Raw genomic sequence first — 21364 nt, forward strand, 5'->3', positions numbered from 1 at the left:
TCTACTACTGCTCCTGAAGGTAGTATGACATATTTGTGACCTATTTGTTAGTCAGAAACAGATTAAGACCCTGTTCTTTCCTTTGATGTTCCACATCCTCAAAATTTTTAAGAAAAGCAGCTTCCAAATTTTAGCTATAAATCACCTCCTTCTGAGATCATTTTTACACCTTGAAGAACCAAAGTGAATTGGATCTAGGCAGGAGAAGTAGAGAAATGCATAACCAACCAAGCATTTACGTGAATGCTGTATCAAGAAGAAATATTCCATGGGATACCCTGTATCAGAACTGCTCCCTGCCTCAGTGCCTCCATCTTCTGAAGGATATTCTCTGGAAGAGTGTATGTAGTGGATGCAATAAAACAATATATAAGTGTTGTACACTATTTTGCTACAGCCTCCTCAATGTGTTGAACAAGAATTTGCTGACTTGTCTGGGATCTCAAAAATTCAGATTAGGAAATAATATGTATTTCCCCTCTTCCCTGTTACATAAATAAGCACAAGTGTACTTCTGGAATGAAAAATTCTGGAAGGATTTGGACCTAGAAAAGGCTCAGGAGAGAGGCATTTAAGGGAGAGACTAAGGTAGATCTGAAATAAAAGGAAATGAATGAAAGAGGAAACGAAAGGGTATTGTAATGCTGGGGAAGCTGACATACATTTGAGAAAGCATAGATTTAAAGAAAAGAAAGTACAATCACTTGCCAGAGAGAAGGGAGGCATTAGAAGATGAAAGAAATAGATGATTCGGAAAAGACACTGTATGTGATTGGTGTTAAGAGAATGTGAAGTTTCACTGGGAGCAAAGAAACATTTATGTTGCAAAATCAGATTTCACAGAAACAGAGAAGTAAAAGGAAGTCTGAAGAAGTCTTCTATTTACTTTTTCTTAAGCATACATACCTGCAACCTGAATATGCAGAACCTCCTTGAGATTAAGAACATGAAATATGCTCTCATTCCACAAACACTGGAGTTGGATTTTATTGCCCCTATTCTGTCCTTTGTGCCTTCTCAGAGAAGGAACCAAATGAAAAAAACACCAGCGAATTCTTAGCTTGTGAGTTTGATTGCCACCAGTTCATGTTTGTCCTAGCTTGTGCCTATTAAAAAAAAATATATGGAGGTCACTGAAATATATCTGCATTAAAAAAAAAAAAAGGTGTCTGCTGAAGTTCATAATGAATGGGTTGTCATTTTCACAACAGAACTTTGAAAATATTTTTTTCTGTTGTTGAAAAAAACCCCTTGTGACTAATATGTGATTTCCCTCACAGGGTGAGTCTAATGTATGAAAGCGCTTTTCAACATTGAAAGAAAAAGGACTTGGCATCCAAGCTTGTTAATAATCTGGATTCAATACAACAGATTTAATCTTTCCATTCCTTTTTCACAAATAAGTTATTTGGCTAAAATATAGACTTTTTTCTCATGGTCCTAATTTCTGTTTTAATTGAATTGCTGAGAATGAAAATGATTAGAGAATGCTGTGTGCTGAACAGATTTGTTTGGATAATGTGGTTTTAACACCTCTTGTTCTGCCCAAAATACACAGTCTTCCATAAAAGAATGTAGTAATGCATAGATTCTATAACAGTAAATGTTCACTGGGCTTGCATTTAGTGATTAATAAGTGGCATGGAAGGAAACAGAAACTGAAACAATGAAAAGTTAACATAAACAGAATGCTTATAAGGAAAATATTTTTACTGACTGGTGAAAAATTCAGTCATTTGTTTACATAAGTGAGTCAAAATCATAATGTAAAAATGTTTTGTCCTAGTATCAGAATTCATGGAATTTTAAATATTTTATATTTAAAATTGAAAATAAAATGAATACAATGCTTATGAAAAGTGGCCAGTTAGTAAGACTCAGACTTCAGGCTAATACCAAATACTTCAGGATATTTTATCTAGACTGATGTGGCATTAAACTTGCAGCTTCCTCTGGAGAAACTACATCAAGAAATGAGAGAATAATTTGATTTTCCTTACATTCCTTTACTTAAACATAATTAGAAAATATAACACCATTTTTTTAATGGGAACACTTATCCACTAGTCATATTTTTATGGATATAAATATATAAATATATACTTTTCTATATTTTTAATCAGGAAACATATTATCTGAAGATAATTGGAGTTATGTTGAGGAAAAAAAATTTCTGTGTTTGTATTCAGATCAGAATTTAACAGATGGAAAAGGTTTAAACCATTCAAGTTTTCTTAAAGCTAAGACAGAGCATGACAGGATCCTCTCTAGCAAAAAATATCCTTCTTTTAGTACTATAGATATTTATCTATGCTGTTTTTGAAATATTTATGGGCCCACAGAAATAGCAATATTCAAATATTAACTGTAAGGTACTTTAAGAGAGAGATACTGAATAGAATTTTTTTATTTTTATTTTCCCTTTTTGCATTGTATCTTGTGAGATTTGTAATGCAGCATTCTGCTGGGACAATACATTTCTTGCCTCCCAGTGCTTGTCTATGCCCCTTGGTTTATCAGTACAAAGGAGACAACATGAGAGGAGTGCAGAAACACTCTCCTCATGAGATGGCTGAGCAGCTTCTCCCTAAACACCCTTATATTCAAGAAGCAAAAGGTTCAAGGTTGAGAAATAAACTAAGACTTTTCATTTTCCTCCCTCTACCCCCTCTTCAATGCCCTGACAGCACAGCACTGCCATATAAAATGAGTCTGGAAACTCCTCGATGTTTTGCAGGACGTAACATTCAGATTAATGAGACTTCACTTCGACCAACTGTTAGTTTGTGAGCATTTCTGGATACTTTTTTTAATAAAAGAAGCCATGTAAACTGACCAGAAGTGAGTGTCTTCCTAGAAACTAGAAGTCAGAGTTCAAGTCAAAGATAAACAAATCTTTCATTTCTGTGAATCAGTTCTGGTATTAGTATCTTCCTCTTGTTCCTGAGTTTTAAAGTATGTGAATTCTGCTACTTATCAGTATTTAGATCAAGAAGTATATCAAGATTTAGATCAAGCAGTGTTATACAGAGATCTCTGACTTATGGCTGCAAAATGGTGCCTTTAGTCTCTCTAGTGGATGTTGAGGAGCTATTAAATAATCAAACACACTAAGTAATGTATGAGGTCTAACTTTTGGTTTATTGTTGCAATGGATTCAAACTAACAAGCTGTTAGTTTGGCTATTAGTTTTCCTTTACTGGATTCCATTTTCTATTTTCCTCTGCTGAAATTAGAGAATATTTCTGACATTCTAGACCTAGCTCTCTTGTCCTTGAAATGCAGTGGTACCTTCTACATTTTGAATCCAGAAGAAAAAAAATAAGAACAAAAATCTCAGTCTACTGCACCATATTCAAAATGATGCCAAATCTTGAAAGAGACCTCGGGCACCTGTGTGCATACATACATTTTATAGGTATATATATGTATGTATATATATATGTATATATATATGTATGTGTATATATATATATATATATATATATATATATATATATATATTTATGTATTTATTTATTTATTTATTTATTTATGGGGGGTGTATGATTTTCAAGAAAAATAACACCACACTGTATTCTAGGTATTTTCTTTCTGAATACTTAGCAGAGTTCTCATACCATCTCAAATAGTACAGAAATAAAAGACAAAGCTGCCTCCCTATCTAAAAATTTTATTTACAGGTTTCCCTACACAAGCTGCTGTTTATTTTCAGTTTGTGGCACACAATTTAGTATGCTTTGACAAAATTAATCCTCAAAACTTCATCAACTCTAAACCCCTGGAGATTTCCATTTGCCCTGCGATTAATTACTGGCCTCTTGATCTTTCCACTTAAAAAAAACCCCCAAAACACAACCAAAAAAAGCCCCAAAGAGCTAGTTCTTCCCTGACAGCAGAAACAGTTAAGCTTAATTTGCTTTGAGTTAATGTGCTATATCACCTTATTCCACCAACATGCTATTTTGGGGCTATGGTAGACCTTATGGTTTAGGTCTGTGGTTCAGTCACACCAATTAATAAGCTGGGACAAGTGTTAGAATCAGCCTGCTCATCTCCCTCATCTTTCTAACATCTATTTCTAAAGAGGACAAATTAGAACAGGGCTTAAGAACTGTAGGAAAAGAGACCTGAATGCCTTGCAATGGAATGTGCTGGCACATGCAGAAGTTGTTTGGGTACCAGGTGGATCACACAAGTGTAAAAAGTTTCATTTCCTTCAGCATGGAAAAAAAATAGCAGATGTGGCAAAAATTATCATAAAGAGTTGCACTGAAAATTGCTTTTCTCTCCATACCTTTGTGTCTAAGTAGTGAAGTTTCATAAGTTAGATACATATGAATCAAAAATATTTACAAAATAAAGACAACTACTGACAGAGTCTAGTGAGATACTAAATCAGCTCTTAAAAGATGTGTGCACAAACTGAATTAGCAGAATAAATTTTTGCATATAGATAGCATGTGTTTACTTGTCTAGTAGTGTTTTATTAACCTTAACAATAGGAGCTTAAAGTATCTGTGGTCTAAAAATGAGAATTTCCAAATATCAGTATGGCAACTCAGGAACATTTCTCATAATCATTTTGCAAGTCAATGCCTAAAATATGTATTAATGCAGTTTTATGACAAATCACCTGTTAGATTTCAGCCGACAGCTTGCCATACGTTAATCATAAATAACTGTAAAATACGGCTATCATAATGTATTACGGAAAAAAAGGGAGAGGCTGTAGAGCAACTTTTCCTACTCCCCCTTGCCTTCCTGATTTTGCTGTGTACTGAACCAATGGCCACTGGTCCCAGTTGTTAGTGGAATAGCTGTGTTAAAGAGTTTTGTGGGATGCTATTTATCAGGAATAGAAAGCAATAACAAAAGGCAGAACAGATGAAATGAAAATAATACTGCCCACTATGAACAGAGTACTATTTAATACATTAAATTCACGAGCCTGATAGATACATTAAGGTCTAAAGTTGACCTTTTGAAGAGGTATGGTAGAAGTTACTCAAGAATATAGTCACAGGTAAGTATTCAGATGAACAGCAGGCAAGCTGACTCATTTTGCTTCCTCCTTTGCTGCAATTTTTGAGATTTAAACCTGCACTCATATCTTGCACTTCACATAAGATTTTCACTGCTGGTGTGCAGTCTCCATGAGAAGACTGGAAACAGCTGCATGAGCAGGAAGAACGAGATTTGAACAGTTAATCTGGGATGACATGACAAAGATGAATATTTTTTTGAAAACCTCTAAGGGAATATATGATACTTATTTCCAAATTATAAAATCTTCCTTCCACCTCAAAACCCCCAGCAAAAAAACCAAAAAAACCTCACCAACATGTCTATCTTCCAAGTCCAGTTTAAGTACTATCTTAGAGATCATTAAATGTTTTACAGGAACCATTTCAAAGTTTAGAGTGTGTAGTTGTATTTCCAGTTCAGCGCTGTACTAGCCATAGAGTAACATACTGCTGCAATCTTGGCAGAAATAAAACACTAGTATAGAATACTGTGTTCAGATTTTTTTAAGTTTGGGGGGAAAATCTGCCTTAATGAGTAGTTTGTAACACATGAATTAAGCTTCTCATTGTGTCATCTGCTCTTAGAAGGAAAGGAATGTTAAAGGAATATTAACACACCACATATACAGGGTAATGTATGTGTATGTGCACACTACCATCTTAAATACAAAATTTATGCTACTGATAGCAAAAGCTGATTTGCAATACAGCAGCAGAAATATACAGTGTTTTAATGCTTCTTCATTAATTTAGGGTAATTTCTTATCTGTTTTTTTTTTTTTTCCTTTGGCACCACTACAAAACATCTTTTAAATAATGAGATCTGGTTTTAATATTTTTATAAAAAGAACTGCATTTATTCCTAATGTGATAATTTATTGCAGACTGACTGAACTAAAGGAAGAATTACATAACCTGCTTATGACACTAAAAAAAAGTAAAGCTAAACGTAGTCCTCAAACCTCACATCCATGTTGTGATACCATGTAAAAAAACCAAAATACATGAGTTTATTGTTCAGCCCTTCAAAGTCATGCAAGGATCACAGCATGAAGAGCACTAAAACAGCTAAGTTACTCCTGTGAACTGCTGGGACATAACATTAAAACCTAAAATATCTATTTTGTGTTGCCATTTCAAAGCAAATGTAGCCTTGAAGCTATTTCAGTCAAGGGGCCAAAGGTGATGATTTAAGTCTTGCTTTCTTTAACAACATTTGTTGCAATAAAGACCAAGTAGCATTTTGCCCGGTTTTTGATTTGTGTTGTACTTTGAAGACACTTGCTTGTTGAAAAGCTAGTCTTTTATGGAACAGTTCGTTCTTTTTGAGTAGATAAAAAGTAATCTTCTGTGCCACATTTCATATATTTACCTTTTCATACAAAGTAGTTATTGTACAAGGTTACCTGGTATTTTGAAAGATACTGTTTGGAAAGCATTAGTGTTCTTTTAAGTGTGAGATTATTTGGGTGACCATTTTTCATGGTATAACTGGCAACATCAAAAGAAGACAGCAATTTATGGGACTTGTGGAGAACAAAGTTTATTTTCACTTTTGTCAGCCTTCATGCTAGCAGCACTAGCTTCCAGAGGATGATAAAACACGATTATATGATAGAAAACACCCAAATCATTCTCCTCTGCAGAAAAGGAGCAATGACCTGCAATGAGCTTAGCAGGTGCCAACAAGACTGACTTCAGAAGAATCAGGAGCTACACAGCTTGATGGGGCTGCAGCCAGCCGGTATGGAACTCGGGACAAGAAGCACCACTGAGCCAGCAGTGCAGCCGGAGCTTCATTCCACCATTCCTGTTCCAGGAAAGCCAACTTCTTCAGCATCAGCATTAATGGGCTCCCGCCTATTAATGCGCTAGCACTAACTGCGTTTATACTGAGACTCTGCCCCATTTTAGACAGCATGACCCGTGTCACAGAGGGTGTATCTTCCAGGCTTCCAAAGACGCCTATAAGCACACACTGACATTTTCCACAGCACTCTTCACCCTGCTATTTCCACCTATGTTCCTTCTCTGCAGAGGACTGGACAGAAGGTTAAGAAGAGTCGGGATGGACCCCGTTCCAGCCCAATGTTACGCCACCGACCGTGCCAAGCAACATGTGTTGTCACTCCGCATGGAACCTGACCATTCACCAGGGAAGAAAACCTGAGATATGCCACACACAAAGACGACTGCTACTAAAATACCGCTCTGCCACGCGGTCCCTCTGGGACACCCCCGCGGGTTTGCCCATCTGTCCGCGGAGGCGCGCACCAAGTTGAGCGCGGGCGGCGCGGCGCAGGCCCGGGGAAGTTCCGCCGCGCCGCCCGCCGCCCTCCCCGGCCCGCTCCCGGTGACGTCAGCGCCCCGTCCCCGGCGCCCGGCGGCGCGCGGTGTGCGTGCGGCGCGCGGCGCCGGTGGCCGGCCGGCGCGCGGCCCGAGCTGGGCCGGCCGCGCCCCCCCGCCCTGCCCTCACACGCACAGGCACGGACAGCGGCAGCACGCTGCCCCGGGGCTCGGCGCTGTGCGGGTCCTGAGAGCCACACGGCGTAAGAGGATTAAAAAAGAATAATCACAAAAACCCACCACCCAACCAAAAAAAAAAAAAAAAAAGGCAAAAGCACACACACACACACACACACACACACACACACACACAAAAGCGCAAACAGCCATCCAACCCAAAGCCCACAGCAAACGGGAGAGCGCCGTCTCTGCCGGTGTCCCCACGGCGTCCCCCTTGTTCCCCAGAGGAGCGAAGCGGAGTTGTGGGGGAGGGATTTTCACGTTTCCACTCTCGGGCACGGTTTCTGGGATTTTTTTTTCCCCCTCGTATCTGCCCTCACCACTCCGCCCGCCCTGTGCCCTCTTCTCTCGCTTTTGTTTGCACTGCACTTTTTGTAGCAAGGGGGGGCGGGAGAGTGGGTGGGAGACCTCGCTTTTATATGTAGCAAAAGATCGGTTAGAAAAGACGAAGGAAGAAAAGAAAAGAAAAGAAAAGAAAGAAAAGGAGGAAGGAGAGGAAATTAAAAAAAAAAAAAAGAAAGAGTGAAGGGGAAGGAAGAAGGAGAGAGAGGGAGAGAGCGAGAGAGAGGGAGGAGGAGGAGGAGGAGGGGAAACGGAGCAGCTAGCTGGGGAACAGAGAGCGCGCCCGGGAGCAGCAGCAGCCGCCGCAGGAAGGAGAGGAGAAGAGCAGAGCGGACTAGAGCAGCGCGGAGGAGAGGCGGCGCTGGCAAGAGGAGGCAGGCGGGGACCTGGCTCTTCTGGATGCTGGATTTTCGGACTCTCGTTGACTCTCTCCTACTCCCCGGCGCCGCACTGTGAGAGACACGCACGAGCGTCAGGCAGCAGCGGCGGGGCTTCGCTCGTAGCTGCTGCTGCTGCTGCAGCGGGGCTCGGATTAAATTGGCCGCCCCGGAGCCGACCGGGAGCAGCGGGAGGAGGTGGCGGCGGCGGCGGGAAGCAGCGGCAGGCGGGCGGGCAGCGGCGAAGGCTGCTGCTGGGACCGGGGGAGCCAGCATGACCAGGTAACTGCCCCGCTCCTGACCCATTTTTCCTCCGCCGCCGCTCCCTCTTCGCCGCCTCTCTGGGCGCGCTTGTGTGTGCGAGCACAGAAGTGTGCGTGTGTGTGTGTGCGCGCAGGCTGCACACATGTCCCTCACGCACAACTCTCCCGTGGGTGCCCCGGGGCTTCCCCCCGGCAGCTTCCAGCCCGCTCCCCGCGCTTCCCCGCCGGGTCTCAGCCTGGCGGCGAGGCCTGCTCGGGGAGCGAGGGGAGCTGCGGTACGGGGACGGGGGATGGGGCAGGGAGAAGGCGATTGATGGATCGGAGTCGACGTTTCCACTGAGTGCGGCTGTGCGCGGGCGGGGAGAGGGGAGTACGGTAATTACACACTGTCTGTTTGCTTTGGCGAACGAATTATTAATATTAATATTTTGTTTATTCCAACGGGTTCGGAGATGGGGGACGGTAGCAGGGGTGAGAGACCAGGCGTCTGCTACTGGAGACGGGGCTTGGGGGCGAGCGGCCAGTAGGGACCGCGGGCGCTGGTCCGAACACAGCTCTCTCTTCCTTCTCCTCCTCCTCCTTCTCCTCGTTCTCCTCCTCCTCCTCCTCTTCCTCCTCCTGCTGTCTCTCGGCGGAGCGGGAAGGCACGGGGATGCGAAGCTTTTCACAGGTTAGGCTTTTAATTTGTTTACTCTCGCGAAGCCACTTGAAAGGAAGCACATCGGGCTGGAAACTCAGTTTTCCGAGCGCTTGCAAAGGGGCTCTTGAATTTGTTCAGCAAACTTAGCAGCACCCTCTGCGCCGTCTGCCCGTGCAAGGAGGCACTCCTTACTGCTGCAAGCGGGCTCTCCCAGACTGTTGTTTCCTTAAGCAGTTGTTTCCTTGCACGGAATTCCCTATTTTGCCTATTATCTGTTCTCGACAGAACGGTATTCTTCCAATTTTAAGTGATTACCACTCAGCTTTGCATGTATGGCTTTTGAATGCCTACTTCTCCTTGTTACTTCTCCAGAACAACTGTCATGCTTATTTTATTCTTTTGCTTGGCCTTTGTACAATTACTGCCTCGTGTAAGGATGGCAGCTTCTTTACAATGATTTCGATGTTCATATTCTCAGTTTTGACACATGTAGAAGGGTTAATTTATTTACAAAGAATAGTTAGGGTTTTATGTGTTCCTTCACTTGTCGCCTGAGATGGCATTAGGTTTGGGATAAGTCTGTAGATGCTGATTGACTTTCGAGTTTCCTATTTACAGAGTATTTGTGATGACACTTATATTATCTTAAATTTAGGATTAATGTGGGAAGCTATGATTGTCTTCTCAGCCTTTCAGAGATTGCTTCCAACAGACCTTTTGTTCAAGCACAAGCAACTTCTCTGTAATATTGGGACATTATTGGGAATTTCAATACAGAGATGGAAAAATGTATGTATCATAGTTTTCCTACTTCTAGTATCTGCTAGTGGTTTAAAATGTTGTAACAATCAGTACTTTCTTTTCTTGCTGTAAAAATGTGTAGTAAATGACATCATTTTCTCCTGGGCTGTGAGCAACGAATCCTACAATTCTTGTTATGAATGGAGCAACTCTGAAGAAAAAAAAAAAAAAAGATTCTCCCCTGTCCTAAATACAATCATATGTACTTGCATCTTACTTTAGTAGGGAATTTTTTGATTGCTTCTTTAAATTCCCTCTCATGAGATGAGCTATTACTGCTTTTTAATGTGTGAAATTGACAAACTGGTCAGTTTAATAAATTCAGCTGTCAAATTTCACTCAGTCAAAATTGCTAAAAGCTGTAAATATACTGGCAAGGGATTTTTAAGGTACCGAGTGTTACACAGAAAGAATGGATTTAATGAGATACTTTTTACATGAGTAGCTTTCCAATTTTAGTTTTGTCAGTTGTGTTAATATGGTGGGGTATATTTAGATATCTTTCAGCACAGAAATGATGTATAGCTTTTCTGTATCCACTTAAAGCAGTAAAAGCTTTGTCTTAGTAGAAGTCTTCTACTCTAAGAAGATCCTAAGAAATTAATTATCGTTTGTGTATGCTATGGCAAGCTCTTAGGAATGGTAAGGCATGGTATGGAAAATGATACTTTGGTATTTCTAGATTTCAGGAATTTGTCATAGGACCTGCTTTTAGACCTGTCAGTCATACTACTTTTAAAACGAGCGCTAAAGAATAATGTGAATAAGCGTTGTGCTGTGATGGTTATGTAACTCAAACCACCAGCAGTCAGCGAAGTCAATGGGTGTTAGTAAATCAGTGCCTAATCTTAGGAGAGGCTGTGCAAGAATGTACCTGGGGATGAGGTAAAGAACTAAATATCTGAAGATTTAAGTCCGGTCAGCGATTCATCTCTCATTTTTAACATTGCCTTTTGCTTCTACGTTTGAGGAATGCAAGGACCAAAACTACACAAGCTGAAGAGTAGGAATTCATCTGCTGCTGTGTGTACTGAGCCACTAGGGGCCTGTATAAACTGCTCTCATAGAGCAGATACCAGTGCATGGCATATGCTCACTTTCACCAGACATTTTTTACACAGGTACATAATGTGAAAAGCAAGGATGCCAATAATTCATTCCTTACTAATAAATGAGATTGCAGTTTTTTGGGAGGTGGGTACAAATTGCATGTTATTTAGTTTTCATTTTTTACCCCACTTCATCTGCCTCCCCAGTCCTGTATTGTGTCCAGTGTCTCTGCTTTCTTGATTACTCTGGGAGATGGGATGAACATGACTCAGGAGGTGCAAATTTTGGGCAAAGTTGGATTTGTGTGTCTTCTGCACTTCATATTTTCTGTAAGCTGAGAAAATCAGATTTGTTGCCTGTGTGTTTTTTCTATGTAATGTATGTAACAGTAATGGTACTGTTCCATGCAAGTGTAGGGTTAAAAGATAAACTAAACACGATTTCTACAAGGCAGAGGCAGACATAGATTGATGGTGTATTTAAACTAGCTTTGTAAGTGTTATGTAAGTTGGAGAATGTGTCAGCTCCAAGGCTTTGGCTGGAGTGTAGTCAGCATTTATGGGACATGGGCTGAAGATGCACGATACATCCTCGAGTGTCAGTTTCAGAAATTTAAAATCCACCAGCCATAGCCTTCTTAATAGACATTAAGCAGTAAGGTCAAGTATACTTGCGCTGTTCCATTGTTGGTTTTCAGTTTTTGAAACAAGGCAGATAATTTGTAAAAGAGCACAGCTGTAATATTTGCATATTGGATTTCCTTCGAAAGGAACTTCCATTACTAAGCTCTTTGAGAATTCTCATTTGGAAGGATTTTCAGGCTGAATCACAGTAAGGTCATACAATCAAAAAGCAGTTTCCCTATGGTATGTTAATTTTTTAATAAGCTGTCTTTTAAAACATCTTAGTCTTATATATTGTTTGGCGTTGGGCCAGTTACAGCAAGAGGGTTTTTTTGTCATCTTGCTGACAACAGTTGTGCAAATATTGACTGAGCTTAATTTTCTGAAATGCGTGTGTGCGCCTTAGGTAAAGTTTTGATGAAATGTAATGAAATCTGCTTTAAAGGCTTTCTCAAATGATAAGCATTGGTTCAAAAGTGTAAGTCTTACTGCTTATCAGTAAACCAAGGCGGTGGCTCTGAAATGCAGAGGAAAGGCGCTTCATTTGTGCTTTGGATATCAAAAGGAGTAATATGGTGTGGATCTATGAATCATTGTATTTCATTTTTGCATATAACTGTGGTGGTTTTTAAGCTTTTGTTCTCTAACAAGAGTTGAGAAAAGGATATTTGCTGGTTTAAGTTCAGTGTCAGTCAGATAATGCCATCTATAGTAACAGGACCTTGCTTTCATTGTAATTCTTTTTAATAACAGTTGTCAAGACATAGTTAAAATACTGTATTTTTGTGAAAACTCTCAATATCACATATTCTGTGAGTGTACTTTATTTGCTTAATCCTTGTATTCTTTGGAAAAGGCCTTAAATAAAGCCAATTAATGAATGTATGCTGGCAAATTGGCAGCCTAAAGCAAGAATATTTGTTTAAAAATACTTATTTGAATACTATCAGGAATTTAACAAGTAGGAGCAGAGAGGAAGCTTACTTCTGGTGATGTGCTATGGTGAAGACTGCAGTACAGCTGGAGAAATCTGATGATTTAGAAAAAGGTTACATGAGAGTGGTTTGCATATAAATTTCTTTCCAACAAGCTCCATTTCACTTGTTTTTTTAAGACATCATGTTTACTACTGCACAGTTTCACCTTATATTTCATAAGCTCAGATGACTTTTAGTAGTTTATTGATAATACTTAAATATAGCATGTTTGTGTCTTCCTATAAGAAGTGGATATATAAAATGCTAGTAAGAGAAACGCAGAATAATAAAAATTGTTTCTTTGCAAAAAATGATGTTAAATTGAATAAAATATGTAGTGCTTTTTAAGAACTTATTTATTATTCAGGTTCTTTCAATTAATTGTTAAAAGTGCCAAGTCAAAATACTATGAGCTTGTTTTTTATCTACATCAGCAGGTATATATAGTCTGAATTTCCATATGATATTCCCTAAACTTACCTTTTTAGGTGTCTTCTGCTTACATGGTGTGACAGGCTTCTTCGTAACCTTAATACCACAGTTATAGAATGAGAAAAACAAAAAAGACAATATGATTATTTTGCAGTAGAGTTTCAAAAGAGGTAGGTTTTTTTTTTCTAAAATCAGCTTCCCTGTTTATACTTGATATGTGATTTTTGGTGGAAGTTTTATATGTGCCTTTGAATACAAAGAATTGGCAGAGAATGTCCTCCTCATTCAAAATAAAAAGATGGAATTTCAGGCACTTTGATTTATTGTACAAGAGGACATACCTTAATAGCATACTGTCATGTCTTGAGCTTCTTCATATTTAAGCACAATGCAGTTATTTTAGTTTTTCTGTAATCGTCCAGTTAGTGAAGTCACGCCTCGGGTATACAAATTAATTTATTATTTGCAGACAATCAAAATGGATGTCCTGGTTAGTGCCAGCCAGACTGCTCACATTATGTTGTGGTCAGATAATGCACACCTTTTTCCCAAGCAGTATATCAAATGTGGTATATCAAGTTTTACCAGCAATTATATTGCTCTTTCTTTTACAGTCTTCAGAGTTCGTTAAATTGTGTCTCTGTAAGTCAGAGTTCAGTAAATAGTGTATAAAATCAGTCTTTTTAGGTTGCTGAATCAGGTGATTCCTAAGAAGAACATAGTCAGTACCAACCTGACCAAAACAAATGTGACTTAGGTATAAATTTGCAAATAAATACACAATTCTCTAACAAATTTGCCCAATCCTATTTTGATGTCAGCACTTCACCTTGGCTTATTCACTGGTTTTACCCAAAAATCTGGGTTTATAGATACTTGCTTTGACTCAGTAAGAAAAAAACTCAAATACATTCTGTTAGCAGTGTCTTAGTTGTTCTGATCTTCAGAAAATCTCTGTTTGCTGGGTTTGAACACAGTAATTCTGCTTGCTTTACGACGTTGATCAAATAAAAAAAAATCTTAACTTCTTTTGGAACTATCTGCAGGCCATACTCTTTTTATAAAATTTCACCAAAAAAGCTGAATTTTGTGTACAAGGAATAGACTGCTATTGCTACTAGCTCATTTTTTGTTCTCTCCCTCTCCCTCTCCCTTTCCCGGTTCCCCTCCCTCTGCCTCTGCCTCTCCCTCTCCCTCGCCTTCCTTCGCCTCCCCACTCCTTTCCCCTTTTCTTATAAAAACAAAGATAAAACTGATCTTACTAAAGTTCACAAAAATACATACAGAATTCTGTACTCTAGCCCATTTTTTTCATTATTATGACACAGAGAATGAGTTTATGAAGTAGATGCATGCCACTGTTTCTAACCCAGAGACATGATTAATTTGTCCGTGTTCACCTGTATTACTAAACTTCTGTTAATCACTCGTTTAATTTTCTTTTCTTTTTACTTTAAGAAAGGGCTTTCTTCCTCTATGGAATTTATTGAAGGCAGGGAGGTCTTTTTTTTAAAAGGTTGTTTGTAGGACCAAGTATTTTCTGCCTAGGTTTCAGTAATGTGTCTGTCAGGTGCATAATTTCTTTACCTTTTATGCTACTTTTTGTTAAAATCCTGTTTACATGTGTACTGTGTATTAACACTTCCTGGAATTTGACTATTTTTTCTTAATAAGCAAAGAGTTTATTCTTTTGAAAATTACTCATTTGATGTAAAGAGCATGCAATGTAAGATTTCTAAAACACTGATCAGAAAGTAGGACAGGAAGTTTTATTTATTTATTTTTGTTTGTTTAGGATGGTCGTGTATCTTAGAAAGCTGCTTAACTACTGCCCAGAGCAGCTGTCCTTCCCTGAAAGATTAGGTTTCAGGAGCAATGATGGATGTTGAATGCCTGTAGCCAGTTGTGGGGTTTTCTCTGAGGTCAGTGCTACTGATGGAGGATAGGAATTTACAGCCTTATATCTCTTCACCAAAGTAACCAGTAGCATTTCTTTAGGGGAAAAAAAAAGCCCACAACAACTAGGTATGTTCCATGCTGAGCTTGTATTGCTGCATAAGCTATTCATACTAGGGAGAAAGAATAAGTAGATTTGTGAATAGCAAGGATAAATTTAGTCATGAGTGTGCCCTTTTGTTTCACAGCAACACACAGAAATAGCTACAAAAAGTAAATTGGATGACGTGATGTTATTTAGAAATCTTTTATATTGGATTTTAACCTGTGTTAAGAAGTTTGGAATTGACACTTTTGACTTTTCATTTCAATTGTTTCAGCTGTGTTTCAGAACATATTCTTGTTTTTGACCTAAAAATAGGGTTTTTTTTTCCCATGGAAGAAATATATGTTAGGGGTCTTCAGCAGCATGACCAAGGCAGAGTAGATATCCATCAGTGATGAAAGGGTACATGTTCATCAGGTAGAAGGAGTTTACTTTGATGACATATAATGTTACCTTAATTCAGGTATCACAATACGTATCGTTAATAAAAGTGGATAGTTTACATACCCTTAGCTGTCTTTTCAGATGCATTTGTTGAGATTAGACTTTCAGACTTTTTTTTTTTTTTTTTACTATTTGCCTTCCCTGAGCTGTTGAAGTTTGCTCCTGATACACAATAATGTGATTAACTTTAAAAAAATATGGTTGAGAAAGGTGTACAGAAATCCCAGACTGCTTTATTGTTAAGCTTGCAAACTGTTTTTGAATTGTTTTTATTAATTTGTACCATAATGGTATAGGTGGATTTTTCTGTCAAGTCTTAGAAAAGTTGTGCTAGTAGGCTGAAAACCTTCAGTGATCGGTGAGAAAGATTTCATTTGACAGCAGCATTGTTTGGATCAGATCCATAGTGCTTTTGTGCCTTTGCCTAAGTGATAGGACTTCTACCTTGGGTAATCCTAGCCGTGGTTAAATTTAAATCCAGGCAAGAAAGCTTAATGAAATATCTGATCAGTTGATTCATAGTATCTCATAAATTGGGGAGTAAGAAGCATTTTGGTAAAGAGAAATACTTATCCAGAGAACAATTTTGCATCAAGGAAATGGCCTTTTGCCAAATGCCTATGTATTCTACTTATTGGCAGCATGCCATTGACTTTATTTGGAAAACTCTGTTTGCTTAAGTAATAAATATTCACTATTTACCAATTTATTTTACTAACAATAAAAGATTGATTCTGTTACTAGACATTTTCTTTCATTTTTGACCTATTTCATGAAGAATGGACTTTTGCTCATTGCCATTAAGTATATCAATGAATCTTGATTAACAGAATTTTTCAAACAGTGAAAAATCTTCTTACTTTTTTTGATAATTTGGGTATTTTTGGGATATTATTTTTTATTGACATGAAAAGCCTTGAATTTTTCTACTGTACATGGCATGTGATAGAAAAATTGTAATATTAACCTAAAGAACTTTTTGTCTTAGTTCATATTAATGATAATTTAATAAAATTTTGTTTTGTTGAAGAAAAGTGTATAATTAGTGTAAATGGTTGTTGGCATTTCGTTCAATATCTAGAATTGGGCAGAAAATGTTCAATATGTAGAATTTATACTTGTTTGCCATTTTATATTTTCAAAATGTGTCCTAAATGGCCCCATGAAGTATCAGCATAGTGACCAGATGAAAATTTCATCAAGGGAAGCAGACAATGAAGAGAGTGTTGTACTTAGTAATGCTAACAGGTGGTAGGGAATGCCTGCAGGAGGAATCACACCTCCATAAGAATCCTAGCATTCTTTGGGTTTAATTTTGCATGACTACAGTGACTCTGGAAAAAAATAGAGTATTAGGACTACAGCAATAGTATTTTGGTTAATTTAACTTTGGATAGTGTGGGGCTGAATGTATTAAATACTATGTATATATATATATATATATATATATATGAAAAAAGAAATGTTTATTCTTCATCTGTTTGATTGTATCTGATGGAATAGATACATGTCCTTCTGAACAATGTAATCCCTAAAAGGACACTTAATAGGACTGTGTGTCTTGCTGGTTTATTCATAGGATTGCTTTATTAATCTAGTGCACGAGGGTAATCTTATTCCAAAGGTATTAGAAAGCATGAAAATAACTAGTAGACTTCTTAGAGGTGTGGATTCCTATGTCTTCAAGCAATTTGAATTTATAATCTCAGTCGGTCTTTGTACTTTTTACTGTGGTGTATATAAACCATGAAAGCTGCAGAGACCTTAAAACTGTTTTTTCATTTTTGCTAATCTCTGCAGTTAGTCCAGATTAGAGAGACAGAGATTAATAAGCAAATGAAAATACATTATCATATATAGAAGAAAAGTATGGTAAGATTTTTCTATCACGATGATAGAATTGAATTGCTAAATATGTTTATATAGTAACCAGTGCTTAACAGAGGTATACTCTTAACAGACAGACAAACTGTTCAGTCTTTTTTTTACTGTCATTTTTGTTAAGAGGTGAAGAGCTTGCCATTTTGTTGTGAAAATTTTTCTTTCCTGGATTAACTTCATGTTGCAGATACCAATCAGAAAATTAGGCAGAGATTTTTTTCTGCAGTTTTTATCTGTTGCTCAGATAATGGTGTTAAGCTCTATTTCATATTTAATGTGACACAACACTTGAAAACACTGAAGAACTTGAGAATGGGATGAACCTGAATTCAAGAATAAGGATTGAAATTTTGCAATCTCAGAATTTTCACACTAAAGCAAAACTGCTATCCAATCAATGACAATTTCACAGCTGTGACTGGGGATGTCCCTTCCCCATCTCTGTATCCAAGTTGTTCTCTATCTTGATTTTGCGATTGTACAGTTTTTTAAAGAGCAATCAGGAAAGAGAAATGTGTCTTCTGGAACAAATACCAATGTCTACTTCTTCCAACTCTTCTATACTGTACTTCACTCTCTCTGGAACAAGTCTTTTAGGTGTCCTTTAAATGCAACTCTCCATAGCAGTTCTTGCTTCTTATTGTGAGAACATACCTGAGATTGTGAGCTCTCAGAAATTGTGAGAGTGACTCACTAAACAAGTCTTTACTTTTTTAGAATGCCACTGAAATCATGAGCATTGCATACTTTTATTTGTTATGTTGTAAAAATGCCCTCTGAAACCAATTGTCATTGCAATCTCAAAGGCTTAATATATGATTTTTTACTTCTGCTACAAATTATGAGCATGTCCATTCGGATTGATCTCTGATTTCTTTGACTATGTATCATATCTAGAAAGTAGTCTTTGAGTACAGGCATTGGTGTACTCATGACTCCACATGTATACCTGTCTGCCTGCTGCCTTTGTTGAGGTATTTGAATAAGTATAGGCTATCTGTCTTAAAAAGTTCTGTGCTGTCTTTTATGTCTTGGATAGGATACAACAATGTCTTTTCCTTCTCTATGAAATCACTGCTTTTTCAACCACTTCCCATTTTTCACAGCAGGGAGCTTTCCACATGAAAAGAAGAAAAGGAGACCTACTTGACAGCTTCTCTTGTCTCCTTGTGTCTAGAGAACTGCATGAGTGTAGCAACAAAGAGGTGGATTTCTCTGGTACTATTTTGGTGATTTTTGTCTCTAGGTGCAGTGGTGGCAGATTTAGATTTTACTCTGGATTTTGGCTCTCTCTTCTTCAGGTACAGGCTTCCATTTAAATCTTTGTGTTACTCAGCTGAATTCAATTTCTTAAATTCCATGTCTGTCAGACCAAGTCAGGTTTTACTGAGACATGGTCCTAATAATTTCTTCTCAGAGAATAAACTGGCAAAAGAGACTCAGGTTGATACTTCTGAGTTCAGGAATTTCAGGAGTATAGGTTTCAATGCTTTTCAAGCTCATTTCAATGCCAGGTTGTCCAGGTAGAATAAGGGCTAGGTATTCTTAAACAGCTGTGTTAATATTTTGAAACATTAAATGTCATTAATAGACACCATTTGTCAGACATGGTCATACTCACTATATTTTTCTTAGTATGCTGTATTTCTTCATCACATTTAATGTGTGTGAGAATTTTAAGGCAGATTCTCATTGTGCTTTTCTTCCACCTACTAAGTTTCTGAGGTGTTGTAAGTAGTTAACTGTTGTGTTTTTTGATTTATGCATATACATATCTGTATACAATAATTAAGCAAGATTTTGCCCTGCTCTTGCATGCATAATTTTTGTTTCTGTTATTGTTGGGTAGATGATTGCTTCAGTAAGAGGTATAGATGTGTTACTGGGTTTCTGGTGTTGCCTGTAGTAGCATGTGTTTAATAAATTAGTAGCTGCTGAGGGGAGCTCAGTATGAACAGTTCCACTGTTAGGAATGAAGTCACAGCAGGTGAGAGCTTATGTTTTGCTGAGAGCGTAAAGAGTTAACAACACTTGTCATAGGTGTTTAATTGTGATTTTGGTTGCCCTTTCTAGTGGTTTGAAGCTAATATTGAACTTTTGTGGCTTGTGTGAATGTATGTGAAGTCTAAACCTTATTTCAGAATTACAGTTTTGGCTATTTGAACATGGCTTTCTTTATTTGTGTGTTTTCAAAGTTCTATTCTTACAAAGACCAGTTTTCAGAAATTTCTATCACTGATATCTTGTACTTCAGTATGTGTTGCAAATCTTGTCAATGTTGTCTTGCCTCCTTACTGTTTGCAAATAGCAAATACTTGGTGACTTAATGTTTTGATTTGTCAGTTATTTGTTTCCTGATGAATTGTTTCCTTTTACCATCGAACATGCTGAAAGGATGAACTGTCCCTAATCTTCTATTTTTTGCTATAATATTGAGGATTTTTCTGTTTTTATTAATGGTGTGTAGACTGAAAGACAGGTGGTCCATCTCAGCTAATAATTTTTTACAGTGTTTGCTTGAAGATACCACAGTACTTATTGAAAAAATCAGATCCTTCCTTTGGAGGACTGTGAAAATATTTGTATGTTCAGCAGTTCTCTTACAGATTTTTCCAGTTGAAACATTAAGGCAATTTTCTGATGTTTCTTAACATCAGAAAAGTGTAGCTGAAACTTAACCTTCAAAAGTCTTGTGGCTTCCCTTTATTCAAATTTTAGATTTAATGTGTATTTTACCAGTTGTAAAGGCATGCCTCCACGACAAGCTAGAGCTTTGTGAGAAGGCTTGGTGTGTGACTAGTAGTCAGATAGCTGATAATTGAATAAGCATCAGTGGGGTGAGATGATGTTAGATTACATAGATGGCAGTCAAAAATTACTTTATACTCTCAGATGGACAGACTCTTAGGTCTCAAGTGGAATAAACAGGAGTAAATCAGGAATAACTGGTTGTCTGTATATATAAATCAATTATAAATCTATTTTGTGTCTGTATAAGGGACTGAGGGTGTATATCATATATATTTCTTTGCATTATTAGTTTTTACTTGAACTATCAATAGTTTTATAGCTGCAAATTTTTAGCACAATTCAGAGGCATGAAGGCATTGTACACTTGTGCATCGCAAATACAGTGCCCAGACAGATTGCAAAGATCCACTGAATTCTAGAAACTAGTCCAGTTATCTGTACTTTGCAGAGATCCCATTACTGCTGAGCGCTTGTATGCATCTTCTGTTGTTTACAGTCTAGAATTTAGTCTCTGGTTTGTGTCATTGGCTGATAAAATACAAATAATACAGAAAAAAAGAATGGCTGTAAATCACTCATACTTTTATTCTTTCCTTTTATCTTTCACTAATTGTCTGTAATTCTGAGTATAATTTTGAAGAAACAAGTTGTTTATAGACATATAGGTAAAAATAATTTTAGGCACTGGGAGTCATATAACCAGATTCCCTGAAATTACTTTAAAAAAGGTGCCCATTCATGGCTGCTGACAAAATAACACACCAAATGAGAGAGGAGAAATATTTTTTATGTGTTAGAAGACTGTCTTTTGTAGATTAATAAAGGACTTTTTTAAAACGAGCTTCCCTGTGGAAGGACAATGCTTGTTATGTAAGTAGTCCTTGGTAATAAGCTGTGTGCTGTATACGGCTCACTATTCATACAAATACTCCCACAGTATTAAATGGATTTAATCACAGATCAGGTTAGTTGTTTGTCCTGTCATTTTCGATTGTAAAAGTGTATGTTGGAAATATGAGAACATATATGAGAAAATGTAAGTAAAGACAAAAAGGATAAATAAAAAATACTTGCTTTATGGTAGAATTCAGCAGAGAAGTTAGGCTTATCCATACCATCCATATATTTAGGTAACTTCACTACCATGTAACATTACTGAAATCTATGAGAGTATATGTGGATTTAAAAGTAAGCATGAGTGTGGTTTAAAAACAAGTATACACACTAA

General features: G+C 37.8%; 1 protein-coding gene across 34 annotated transcripts in view; it reads left to right on the forward strand.

Annotated features, from left to right (window-relative positions):
• PTPRD (protein tyrosine phosphatase receptor type D) overlaps positions 1-21364 on the forward strand; it is a 1154377-nt gene that overhangs the window by 773456 nt on the left and 359557 nt on the right. The window contains exon 1 of one of the 34 annotated variants that reach the window (XM_085567662.1): positions 7495-8554. The exons of 31 other annotated variants lie outside the window; for them this stretch is intronic. The gene's annotated coding sequence lies outside the window, so the exon portion shown is untranslated. Of the gene's footprint in view, positions 1-7494; positions 8555-8796; positions 9206-21364 lie in introns of those variants that run through there. 2 more of the 34 variants (XM_077790506.2, XM_085567663.1) reach the window with 2 other exon arrangements.

This window comes from Lonchura striata, chromosome Z (genome assembly GCF_050655825.1).
Source record: "Lonchura striata isolate lonStrDom1 chromosome Z, ASM5065582v1, whole genome shotgun sequence".
Lineage (NCBI taxonomy): Eukaryota > Metazoa > Chordata > Aves > Passeriformes > Estrildidae > Lonchura > Lonchura striata.